Source organism: Belonocnema kinseyi, chromosome 3 (assembly GCF_010883055.1).
Source record: "Belonocnema kinseyi isolate 2016_QV_RU_SX_M_011 chromosome 3, B_treatae_v1, whole genome shotgun sequence".
In the NCBI taxonomy this organism is placed as follows: domain Eukaryota; kingdom Metazoa; phylum Arthropoda; class Insecta; order Hymenoptera; family Cynipidae; genus Belonocnema; species Belonocnema kinseyi.
The window spans coordinates 47,885,168-47,898,877 of record NC_046659.1 but is presented as its reverse complement, the minus strand read 5'-3'; the positions used below and the strand labels follow the sequence as shown (position 1 = coordinate 47,898,877).

At 34.1% G+C, this 13,710-nt stretch overlaps 1 protein-coding gene across 1 annotated transcript in view; it reads right to left on the bottom strand.

Moving 5' to 3' along the window:
* LOC117169808 overlaps positions 1-13,710 on the bottom strand; it is a 61,184-nt gene that overhangs the window by 46,494 nt on the left and 980 nt on the right. The window lies entirely within an intron of this gene.

Below are 13,710 nucleotides of genomic sequence, written 5' to 3'. Positions count from 1 at the left end.
CATAAGGACAACCGCAGGATTTCGCCGGGAGCAGGTGCTAATCTGAAAAATTTCACCCGCTTCCATCGAAATCGCGGTAAAATTTCAGCCATAACCACGTCTCACAACCATGAGATAGGTGGTCACAGGCTATAAAGGAATCAATACGAGGATCCAGCAAAAGCCTCGTGCACCCTAAGAACACGGAGTGACCCAAGGACAACCGCCTTCTGCATTTTTCCCGCAAGTGTTCTAGCATACTGTTGACACGCAGGGATGCTTTTTAGGCTATTAGCAAGTGAAAGCTTGGCACCTCCAAGAGCGCCGATGATAAGGACGATCAGTTTAACAGAATATTCCGGGTACAATCGTTGCAACTCCCTTATAAGGTCTCGATACCTCTCTTTCTTTTCATTCTCTTTGGCTATGATGTTTTTGTCAGCTGGTGCCGAAAATTCGATAACGAACATAATTCGCTTCTCGAAGTCAAGAAGAACCATGTCAGGCCTTGAGTGAGCAACAGAAACAATTGTCGAGAATATAAAGTTCCAGTATATGCGGCACTTCCCATTCTCGACAATTGACTCAATTTCCCTAGTATCATTTAGTGGAGCGATATTAAGGTGAATGCCGTAGGAGTGACAGAGATGGTAATAAAGTCCTCTTAGTGCCGCATTGTGCCTTTGAATGTAGGTCGTTCCCGCGTGTGTGGAACAACTAGATATTATGTGAGCAAAATGCTCGGGGTGTGCATGGCACGCCCTGCAGCTATCATCGGGAATGTCTTGGCTCAAAATGTGGCGACGGTAAGTTAAGGTGAAAATGACACCGTCTTGGCATGCAAAAATGAAACCCTCTGTACCAGACTTCAATCCGGGCGATTTAAGGATATATTTTAATATTTTACCTGAAGAAATATCCAACCGTCAATATTTTTCAAAAAAGTGAAGGTCATTCTTGAAGTAAATTTCAACGAAGAATTCAATGGTGACCTTCATCTTGGCCTTGAAGTTGACCTTCATGGCTTTTTTAAGGTCAACTTTGTTTTTTTTAAATGGAAACCTCCTTTTTGACAACTAGAATCGATAGAGCGGAAAATTCTACGTTCAGGTACGCACCCAAGGCATAGGTCAATTGTGACGGTCAAGGTCACTTAGAGATTATTTGAAATTAAAAAAGTTTTCCAAGAGGTCAGTGTAATTCTTGAAGTAAATTTCAACGAGAAATTCATTGGTGAGCTCTGTATTGATCTTGGTTACAGAGTTTTGAATATTGTAAAATCATAAGGAAATTTTTCATTAAAAGTTCCAGGTGTTCTGGTGAGAGTTCTGTTCCTCCCTGAAGAGTTATACAGTCCTATACCGTTTTTCGATACTATCATATGTCCTATGCCGTTTTTCCATACAAATATTACGAATCGAAACTAAATTTACGTATTACGAGTACATACTTACTATCTTTCGCTAAAAGATTCTTATGGCGCAAGCTAAATTTTCAGAACGAGAGATGGTATCTGTATTAATGATGCGTGGTTGGGGAGATCGAGTTCGATCTTATGATCAAGTTTGTTTGCTTTTTAATCGCTTTTATCGTAAAAGACAAGGGTTAAATCCTGTCTCAAAATCAACAATTGAAAGAACTGTAATGCGCTTTATGAATCATGGATCTATCAAGAACCCTCAGGAAACTGGTCTGCCAAAATCTGCAGGATGTGAGGAGATGCAGATGGAAACAGCCCAAGCATTTGTTGAAAACCCACATCTTAGTTTACGTCGAGCTAGTGATGAGCGTGACGTTGCTCCTGAGACAGTGCAAAATATTTCTTAAAGCATTAATTTCCATCCTTACAAAGTTCATCTGGTACAAGAGCTCAATGAATACTATCCTGATCGTCGGATTGAATTTTGTGAAATTGTGATGGACAGAATTGATAGAGATCCTCTTTTCTTGTACAATACAGTATTTTCATATGAATCTACTTTCACTTTAGAAGGTTAAGTTAATAGGCAAAATTGTAGATATTGGTCCGACACAATTCCTGATTGGATGTTGTAGAGTCACACACAATATCCACAAAAGATTAATGTTTGGGCCGGTATCTTGAATAATACATTGATTGGCCCTTTCTTCATCGATGGTAATCTCAATGCCCGTTCATATGAAGAGCTTCTTAGAAACAAAATGGTACCAAGAATAGGGGAGATTACAGGCGATAATTTTCAAAATATTTGGTTCCAGCAGGACGGAGCAGCGGCTCATTACGGTAGGGAGGTTCGAGCATATTTGGATACTCAGTTCCCTCAAAGGTGGATTGGAAGAAAGGGTGAAATCGAGTGGCCTGCTAGATCTCTTAATCTGACGCCTCTCGACTATTTTCTTTGTAATTATTTAAAGAGGAAAGTATACTTAACGCAACCGCAAAGATTCGACGAATTGCAGAATCGGATTCTGCAACAGGCTACTTTGATTGATAAGGAGATGATTCGTAATGCTGTAACACATTTTTACAATCCCATAGCCTTTTGTCAAGAAGCTCAAGGTTTTCAGTTCAAACATCTTCACTGAAGTGTGAAAGGCAAGGGGACTCACGCTAATCAAGCACCCCAAAGGGAACCGAATTTACTACATCCACGTCGTTGTTCCTGGGTAATGCTAAACGTAAACGTAAACTGCTTGGAAAAAACCTTGAAAAACCCTTGAAGATCATCACGAAGATCAATACAGAGCTTACCAATGAATTTCTCGAAAAAATTAAAAATAACCTTTAACTGGCCTTGAACGTTACAATTGACCTATGACTTAGGTACGTACCTGAATGTAGAATTTTCCGCTTTACCGATTGCAGATGTAAAAAAGGGTTTTTCAATTTTTTAAAAAACAACAAATTTGATCTTCAAAACGCTCTGAAGGTTAACTTCAAGGTCAAAATGAAGCTCACCGTTGAATTCCTCGTTGAAATTTACTTCAGGAATTACACTGACCTCTTGGAAAACTTTGTTTATTTCATATATATATATATTAGGATATGCTGATAAGAGCGGAACCGGTCTTAACTATCAAAAAAACTTTTTTCATCAGTACCGGCTCGGAAACCATTGAGCTACTGTGAAAAACGTGTCTACTTGCGAGTTGCGTGAAGTTATTCGCTTTTTAACTGCAAACTGGCCTAATGGCAACGAAATTCACACTGAATTAGTGCATATTTATGGTGAAAAATGCATGAGTGTGCAAATGGTGCGTCGGTGGCGAACATATTTTCTCGAGGGACGCGCAGAAATTCATGATGAGCAGCGTGCAGGCAGGCCAAAAACCGCCATTACAGATGACCTTCAAAAAGCCATGAAGGTCAACTTCAAGGCCAAGATGAAGGTCACTATTGAATTCCTCGTTGAAATTTACTTCAAGAATGACCTTCACTTTTTTGAAAAATATCCTTCCAACGGGAACAACGAGAAAATCTAAACCTTTAGACGTATGTATATGAGTTTACAGTTTGAAAAAATTATGTGCATTACTTTTCCGATTCTCTTATTTTGATTTATTTATCAGTATTAATATTATTAAACTCTAGTCTTGGTCCATAATCAGTAAAGTAGGAAAATTCGAAAATCCGGTGGTCTTTAGCTTCGGTGAGTCTTGTAAAATACATTGAGACATATTAGTTGTACGAATATCGCTCTAAATCGATATTTATGGTGTAAAAAATCATTATGCTTTGAACATTTTCTTGACGAACATCATTATTGTTCAAATTTCAAAGAATTCATCTTCGATGTACTGTCGAGAAATCAAAATATTGTAAATTTTACCTGAACGTATTATTTTTGTCTATAAACGATGAGTAGATGAGCTAGGCCGATTCTGGACCACGATTCCTACCTTACCGGCACCGAGAAGCTACGACCTGTAGTGGTTCGTGTCCGTGTTAAATTTTCTGGAAAAAAAGGGTTCGTTTCCGTGCTAAGATTCAAGAACGTTCTCGAAGGATCCTGATTACGTCACGATTACGCAATAGTCTGTAGCCAAATTCATGTAAACAGGTTTAAGGTTATTGTGAGAAAAAAGGATGATTTATTGCTTTCTTACAAATAAGACGTTTGTTAAATACGCAAAAGATGCAGGTGTATAGGTGAAATTTTATATGGAGAGCTACGTATGGCATCTTGTTTTGACTATTTCTTCGATTTATTGCTTCCTGAAAGATGATACTTTAGCTAAAAATTACTGCCTTTATTTGTTTAATGTGCACAAGACGCAGGTGGACAGATGAAATTTAATATGAGGGTTATGAATGGCATCCTGTTTTGATTATTAATTTGATTTAAAAATTCCTGATAGATGATGCTTTAACTAAAAATTCCTGCATGTGAAAAACATTCTTCTGCAGTCTAGAATCTTCAAGAAAAAATTATAATTAAACAAAAGATATGTTTAAATTTAATCGAAGGTAAGAAAGGAATAAAAAAGCATTTCTTATGGTATGTCATATACTCAGGGATGCTGGTTGCTTTATGCTGGTATCAAGTAGTGAGCGAGGACCAGATATAACAACCACACGTGTTTAAACTCGCAGAAGCATTCATACATCGGCAGTCTGAGGTTGCACACATTTCATTATCCTATGCTATCGTTCCGTAGAGAGATCACTTCTTTTTACATCTCGCAATCGTTCGCTTTCGTATTCATTCATTTCCATATGCTAGGTCCGTCAACCTCAGGACGAGATATATGTTACAAGATACTGAAAAAAAATTCGATACTCGAGAGAGAGATTATAGACAGCATGAATTTAATTCGAGAGCTTTCATGGACGTTTAGTAAATACCAAGAGTACACTGCCCGACGCTTATCGCTTCTTATGTCATGCAACGGTATTCGAGCTGAGGTTGCATGCTTTCTTATCCACAGATATATGCTCGCTTTTCAGCTCTCATATCAAAAGGTCAGTTGTTTACCTTTTAAACAAATTAATATAATAAAATATTCGAATTTTTTTCAATCATCCACTAAGGCTATTATATAATACAGTCTATAGAAAATCAAGGATAATATAATTCAGCGTTAATATTTTTTCTATAATGCGGAATCTTCTATAACTAGTAACATCAAATTTCTACTGCGCAATTTCGTCGCAAAGAACTTCAACGTTATTTTCAATTACGCATTACATTTTTGCGATGTTAAAAAATTATATCCGCACGTGTGGATTATAATGTAGAAGGTTCTAGAATAATTTGACAAAGAAGGGATATAATAAAAGGTAAGGATGACAAATGATATGTAGCATGTATAGTTTAGGAAGAAAGAAAGATGGAGAGTTATGTACTAACAAATTGTTTTTAAGCAAAAATAATTTTGTAATATTGCAGAAGGCTTTGCGATTGAGCGACTTGAAAAATACCAACAGATTTTCAAGAGGACCGAGTACATACACCAAAAACTAAAGGAACTGTAGGTAGTAATGCCTTCATTCTAACTACTAGGTGTATCTCTACTCTCGATGCTGCATTCTGCGCTGAGCTGGATAAATCATCATCCTTATATATCAACTACATTTAAGTCTTAAATCCATATTTGATTTAATAATGCTGTTCGTGAAGTATCAATGATATTAAAGTATGCTGTTATATAACAAGTGCAAATAATAATTTTTTTCTTAGGACCAACATTTAATTTTTGTTAAATAAATCCAGTTAAACAGCTAATTATTTCTGATTACCGAAATCATTAACATACTTTTGATTCAACTATGTCAACTTAGTAAATGAAAACTTAGTTTGATTAAGAAGAGATCTTTGGTTAATGAAGATTATGATGCATTGCACTACCACCTGGTACGCTGCTTGTCATATAGTTGTAACCACGCCTCATATATTAAATCTTGATTTCTCCGAAATCAAGGTAAGCAAACTATCGAAAATGTATGTGAAAGAATGAGAAAGAATAGAAGTGGAGGAGGAAGAGGAGGAGGAGGAGGAGGAGGAGGAGGAGGAGGAGGAGCAGGAGAATGCAGTAATGATGTACTTAAGACAAGTAGGTACTGAAAATATTAGATTTAATGATGATATCATCTGAATTGTATGTTGTGTGACATTTGGACGTGCAAATAAAAGAAGCGCAACATCTTTAAAATAACAAAAAAAACTTAAAGAAACTGTAGGTAACACCTTGTTTGTTCGTACTAAGTGTATCTCCATTCTTTGTACTGCACTCTGCGATGAGCTTGATGAATCCAGTTAAATAGATAAGGATTTCTTATTAATAGAATCGTGAATATACTTTTGTCTCAACTATGTCAACTTAGTTAACGAAAATTTAGTTTCATTAACGCGAGATCTTTGGTTCACAGAGATTATCATAGAGAGCACCACAATCAGATTTGCTGCTTTTCTTATAGTTGTAAGCACACTTTTTCTCCTGTTGAATCTTGAACTATACTAAATCAAGTTAAATAAGCCCTTAAAATACATGTAGAAGAATCAGAAAATAATATAGGGGGTTGAGGAGGATATTATAATGATTTAGAGTAGGTAAATAGGTTCTCAAAATATTAGATGGAATGATAACTTATGCTAAATCTTCAGTTTTATAAGCACACCTACATTTTGAAAATTAAATTTATTAAACTAATTTCATTACAATAAACGTATAAAAATTTCATTAAAGTATAAAAGTTCATTAACAATTGAAATAATTTCCTGTACATTATTCACGTTTCTAGCTAGTTGCTTTAGTAAAAGAAATCGCAATCGATCCACAAACTTGTTGGGATTTTCCCAGTCATCTAACATTTTAGATTTTTATTTTATATTCTAATAAAAGGTCACTTCCAGCATCATCTTCCTCCTCCTCATATTCATTATCATGCTTATTAATATCTTCATCAGCAGTATCATTTTTTATTATATATGAAGAACCGTCATATTAGCCAAATTCTTCTTCTGGCTCTACTTTTTGCTTCTGGGTTGGAAAAGGAGGAGGTGAAGAAAGAGAAGCTTAAACATGAAGATGGACATGAGGAGGAGGATGATTGGGAGAAGGACGAGGGGTGAAGAAGAGGGAGGAGGATATAAATACATAGATGCCATGAACAGCCAATTTTACTGTGTCAGTGGCAAGATGACTAGCACTTCTTCAAATTGTTCCAGAACTTACTCAAGACTTGATAATTTAAAAAGACATGAGAAATACTCTTGCTCAGCCAAGAATCATAAGCACGATGAAAGAGATTTTCATCAAATTACAAAGCTAACTCGAAGTTTAAGACCAATGCAAGAATCTGACAGTCGGACTGATGAGGAGAGGAAAGCAATTCCTCGAAAGCATAAGATTTTCAAACTGGACCAGAAACAAACTATTCAGAAAGCATGGAAACCACAATTCTCCCCACTGAGGAATCTATCATGCATTACTCATAAGTCCAAAGATGAAGGGGAAACACTTGTGAAGAAGCAAAAAGTAGAGCCAGAAGAACAATTTGGCTAATATGACAGTTCTTCATACGTAAGAAAAAATTATGCTGCTGATGAGGATATTAATGAGCATGATAATGACTATGATGAGGAGGAAGATGATGGTGAAAGTGAGCTTTCCTTAGAATATAAAATAAAAGAAAAATCTAAAATGTTAGATGACTGGGAAGATCCCAACAAGTTTGTGGATCGATTGAGATTTTTTTTAATAGATCAACTAGCTGGAAACGTAAACAATGTACACACAATTATTTCAATTGTTAATGAAACGCGGGAGGTTGGTATTATTGAATAATTCTTTTAGTTTAAAAACTAGTTAAGTGTAATTAACATTTTGAGATTGTTTATTTCAGATTCCTTTTCATTAATATTTTCTATCATTGATGGAACGAAACCAACATTTGCAAAGTAAGCAATAAGTATTAAAATTCTATATATAATTTTTATACGTTTATTGTAACGAAATAAGTTAAATAAATTCAATTTTCAAAATGTATGTGTGCTTATAAAACTGAAGATTTAGTATAAGTTATCATTCCAACTAATATTTTCAGAACCTATTTACCTACTCTAAATCATCATCATATCCTCCTCAATCCCCTATATTATTTTCTCATTCTTTTACATGTATTTTAAGAGCTTATTTAACCTGATTTAGTATAGTTCAAGAGTCAACAGGAGAAAAAGCGTGGTTACAACCATAAGAAAAGCAGCAAATCTGATTGTGGTGCTCTCTATGATAATCTCTGTAAACCAAAGATGTCTCGTTAATTAAACTAAATTTTCGTTTACTAAGTTGACATAGTTGAGACAAAAGTATGTTCACGATTTTATTAATAAGAAATCCTTATCTATTTAACTGGATTCATCAAGCTCATCGTAGAGTGCAGTACAAAGAATGAAGATACACTCAGTATGCACAAACAAGGTGTTACCTACAGTTTCTTTAAGTTTTTTTTTATTTGTTATTTTAAACATGTCGCGCATGCAGCATACTTTAATATCATTGATACTTCACGAACAGCATTATTAAATCAAATATTGATTTAAGACTTAAATTTAGTTGATATATGAGGATGGTGATTTATCCAGCTCAGCATAGAATGCAGCATCAAGACTGGGGATACACCTAGTAGTTAGAAACAAGGCATTACTACCTACAGTTCCTTTAGTTTTTTATGCTTTTTGGAAGACAATGTACTCCTTTTTTTGCATCTAAATCTAATATTTTCAGTAACTGCTGAACTGTGATATTATCGTATCCTCCTCATCCTCCTCCTTCTCCTTATCGCCATCCTGTATTTACATCTAGAAGCAAAATCAGCGTATCTGACTGTGGCGCACTCTATGATATTCTTTGTTAACCCTGGATCTCGTTTCAGTGAAAGAAAGTTGCATTTGCTATTTTGAAATAGTTGAATCAACTATATATATTCATTATTCTGTTAACTTGAAATTCTGGCCCCTTTAAATGGGTTTAATTAACTACGATTTAAAACAAACTGTTGGTTTTAAGAAAAACCAAAATTTTTAGTAGTTATATATAATATTGCATTTTAATATACGTGTTGAATACTTCAATTTCAATGTTTAATTCACAGTTTCTTTTTATTTAATCTTAATACTGCTGAATTTATTTTTGTTAATTATGATGCTTTATTTTAATGTTTGTAGTAAGTAAATTTAATCTTTGTTCGCAGATCACTCTATTATGTGAAAGATGATTTCAACGTTTCTTAGTCAACTCTAATATAATATGGAGTTGATTTATTTTATTTTCAAATTATATTTTCTTCATCTCAAATGGCTGAATTGACATTGTAGCTATATCAATATAAAATTCTAAATCTATTACAGTGATCTACTGTCGAACTAAAACATTTTTTAATACATATCTCTCTCTCTATCTCTCTCTTTCTCCCTAAACTATATATGCCTCAAATCATTTACCATCCTTATCTAATAATATATCTCCCCCTTTGTCTAATTGTTCTAGAAGGTTCTAAGTTATAATCGACACGTTTGGTATATAATATTGAAAAACGCAAAAAAAGTAACGCATCATTAAAAATAACCTTGAAGTTGTTTACGAAAAGAAATGCGTAGTAGGCCTTCGATGACGTCATTGAGAATATTCTGGAAACATAGCATAAGCCACTACATCCATAGAATATAGGTAAGGTAGATTTCTATGGTCTCTGAATTAAATTAGCTAGCTAGAAAACAATATATCATCTTGGATCTCTATAACCTATATTAATTTTTGTATTTTTTAATTTCTATTTGACTAAATTTGGATTGAAAAGTTCCAGAAAGTAAATGTTCACTTGACCACTGTATCATTTTTTTCCAATGTTTGATTTACAGTTGCCTTGCATTACATTTTAAAACTGCTGAATTATTTTTTTAATTTATTTTGCTTTCTTTTTATTCTTTGAAGTAAGTAAAACGAATATTTTTTAGCATATTACTCTATTATGTGAAAGAGATTTCAATGTTTCTTAGTCAAACTCTAATATTTGTAGAGGTGATTTTATTTGATAAATTCTAGCAAGCTTTTTCAAATTGTCTTTTCTTCATCCTAAATGTTTGATTTGGCATCCTAGCTATAGCAATATAAAATTCTAATATCTGTTACAGTGATCAACTGTCAACTGTCGCTCAATCGCAAAGCCTTCTACAGTATTACAAAGTTATTTTTGATTGAAAACATTTTTTTAATACATAGCTCTCCATCTCTCTTTTTCCATAAACTATACATGTTGCATATCATTTACCATCCTTATCTATTATTATATCCCCTCTTTGTCAAAATATTCAAGAACCTTCTACATTATAATCCACACGTGCGGATATAATTTTTTAACATCGAAAAATGTAATGCGTCATTGAAAGTAACGTTGAAGTTCTTTGCGAAAAAATTGCGCAGTAGAAATGTGATGTTATTAGTTATAGAAGATTCAGCATTATAGGGAAAATTTTAACGCTGAATTAAATCAACCTTGATTTTTTTCTATAGATTGTATTATATAATAGCCTTAGTGGATGATTGAAAAAATTCAAATATTTTATTATATTATTTGTTGCATTTTAAAACTGTTGTTTAAATCTTTAACATTTAAAAGGTAAAAAACTGACCTTTGTAAATGAGAGCTGAAAAGCGAGCATATATCTGTGGATAAAAAAGCATGCAACCTCAGCTCGAATACCGTTGCATGACATAAGAAGCGATAAGCGTCGGGCAGTGTACTCTTGGTATTTACTAAACGTCCATGAAAGCTCTCGAATTAAATTCATGCTGTCTATAATCTCTCTCTCGAATATCAAAATTTTTTCAGTATCTTGTTACATATACCTCGTCCTGAGGTTGACGGACCTAGTGTATGGAAAAGAATGAATACGAAAGCGAACGATTGCGAGATGTAAAAAGAAGTGATCTCTCTACGGAACGATAGCATAGGATAATGAAATGTGTGCAGCCTCAGACTGCCGATGTATGAATGCTTCTGTGAGTTTAAACGCATGTGGCTGTTATCTCTGGTCCTCCCTCACTACTTGATACCAGAATAAAGCGACAAGCATCCCTGAGTATATGACCTACCATAAGAAATGCGTTTTTATTCCTTTCTTACCTTCGATTAACTTTAAACATATCTTTTTTTTTTAATTCTAATTTTTTCTCGAAGATTCTAGACTGCAGAAGAATGTTTTTCACAAGCAGGAATTTTTAGTTAAAGCATCATCTATCAGGAATTTTTAAATCAAATTAATAATCAAAACAGGATGCCATTCATAACCCTCATGTCAAATTTCCTCTATCCACCTGCCTCTTGTGCACATTAAACAAATAAAGGCAGGAATTTTTAGCTAAAGTATCATCTATCAGGAAGCAATAAATCAAATAAATAGTCAAAACAGGATGCCATACGTAGCTCTCCATATAAAATTTCACCTATACACCTGCATCTTTTGCGCATTTAATGGACATGAACTACTACAGGTCAAAGCTTATCGATGCTGGTAAAGTAGGAATCATAGTACAGAACCGGCCTAGCCAATTTTTTATATTGGATATACTCTATTTTACTTCCTTCGTTATATAACTATCTTCCCAATAGTATTTGTACATAGCAAGTATATATTATCATAGACACAAAATAATAAGTGTTTAGGGATAAAACTATCTTCCTAATTTTCTTTGTGTATGGAAAGTATATATTATTATAGACAAAAAATAAACTGTTTTACGGGTGGTAATCTCCATTAATTTATTATTTTTATTTCCTTGGCGAAACATGTCAATTTTATTTTTGTCTCAAGTGCAAAAATAGGTTTTTCAAAGGTAGGTTTGATCGAAATCGATTTGGTTTTTATACACAAAACTATAAAATCGACACATGAAACCCCTATCTATGAGGGGCTGTTTCACCCCCAAGTATTTTTCCGCAGATAAAAAAATACGTATCGCTTAGATTTTCCGAGTACTACAATATATATCAGGGAGAATCATATCGGCGAGTGATACGTGGAGTTCCTTCCTTATTAGTCCCGCTATAAAATTGGATGAGCTAAAACTCATTCGTACCGGCAAATTTTCTAAGGCTTCTCCGTACCCACGCCCCATCGAATGCGTGTTCCCATTGGACACGATGGCAATAAAAACTTTCCGACAGGTTTGGTTACACGAGGAGATTAAACCAAACTGCTTCTTTTTCATGGAATGAGAATTTGTCTGGGCAAGACATCTGTGCAGCCATTAGAGTACAAAAAAGTGAAAAAGATGCTCAACGTTTGGTTAGCGAAGGGAGAGAAAGACCTGCGAATTCTTTAATCCCAGGATATTTTTGCATATTACATTGTTGCTTTTACTGAGACGTGGCTGAAACCACAGACTTTATCAAGTGAATTCATTGACCTAATCAACTTTGACGTTAATCGAAAAGATCGACCTGATAAAAGTTCATAACCCAACAGTTTATATTCAGGTCATATATGTTACGCCGTACGTGACAAATGTTATCCATGAACAAGTAATAGAAGTAATTATACGATTGCCTTTGGCGACTTTAATTGCCCTTAATTTATAAATCATGTCACGCTACATGAAAGTGAGAGTAAGGCAGCGATACGTAAACAACTCATAGCTTTCTATCATATAACTCAATATAATAGTGTTTCAAATTTTGATTTCAGATGTTTGGACCACAATACATAACTTCTACTGCACTAAAATATCCGCGCTGGTTCACCAGAGATATTATTAATAGCGTAGCTAGTAAACTTGATCTTTATGCTAAACATAAAACATACAAGTCGCCAAATATTCTACAACAGTATCAGGCTCTGCGAAATCTACTTTTTTAATTAGGAAGCTCATGGTAACTTCACCAAAATTCATAATTTTTTATCAATTTTATGATTTTTTAAAACAAATGCATTAATCAGACATTTTTCGATGGACAAATTCGTTTTTTTCGATGTCAATCTTTTTAATATGGAACTTCATGATGAATTTTTCTGTACACAAATGCCTAATTAATGCATTTTTTGATTAAATTTGTTTAAAGAAATTATAACTGTTTAAAGAAGATAAGTAGCCAGCGAGATGGGAGCGGATCAGGTCATCAACTGAGAGAAAACAATTGTCCACTTTGTAATTATTTTTATTATCTTATGATACATAAGTCTGCTCCGTTTGAAAATGTGAGTGAGAAAGACATGTGTTCCAAGTGTTTAATCGTAGCTTCTTGTTATAGTATTTGATGGTCATAACATAACAAATTAATTATAACTTTGTTGCCAGAAAAACATTGCGGTAAATTTTCTAGTGAACATCGAAGTAGAATTCACAGTAAGCAATGCGGCCAACTTTGAGGGAATCCTTGCGGTGATCTTAGCGGTAATCTTTGCGGTAATATTTGCGGTAAACTTTGCGGTAAACTCTGCGGTAAACTTTGAGGTAAACTTTGAGGTAAACTTTGCGGTAAACTTTTGAGTGAACTTAGCGGTAAACTCCTGTGTAAACTTTGCAGTAAGCTTTGAGATAATATTTAAGGTAAACTTTAATTCAAACTTTGATGTAAACTTTAATATACTATTTAAGGTGAACTATGTTGTAAACTTTGATATAAACTTTAATGTAAAAGTTAATAAACCGTCGTTAATAGACATATCCCTAGGAAATGAATGTTTCGGTTAAAGCTTACCAACAGGAAAAAAAGTAAGTAATGGTATGACCTTGAACTAGCGTTTTGAGCTA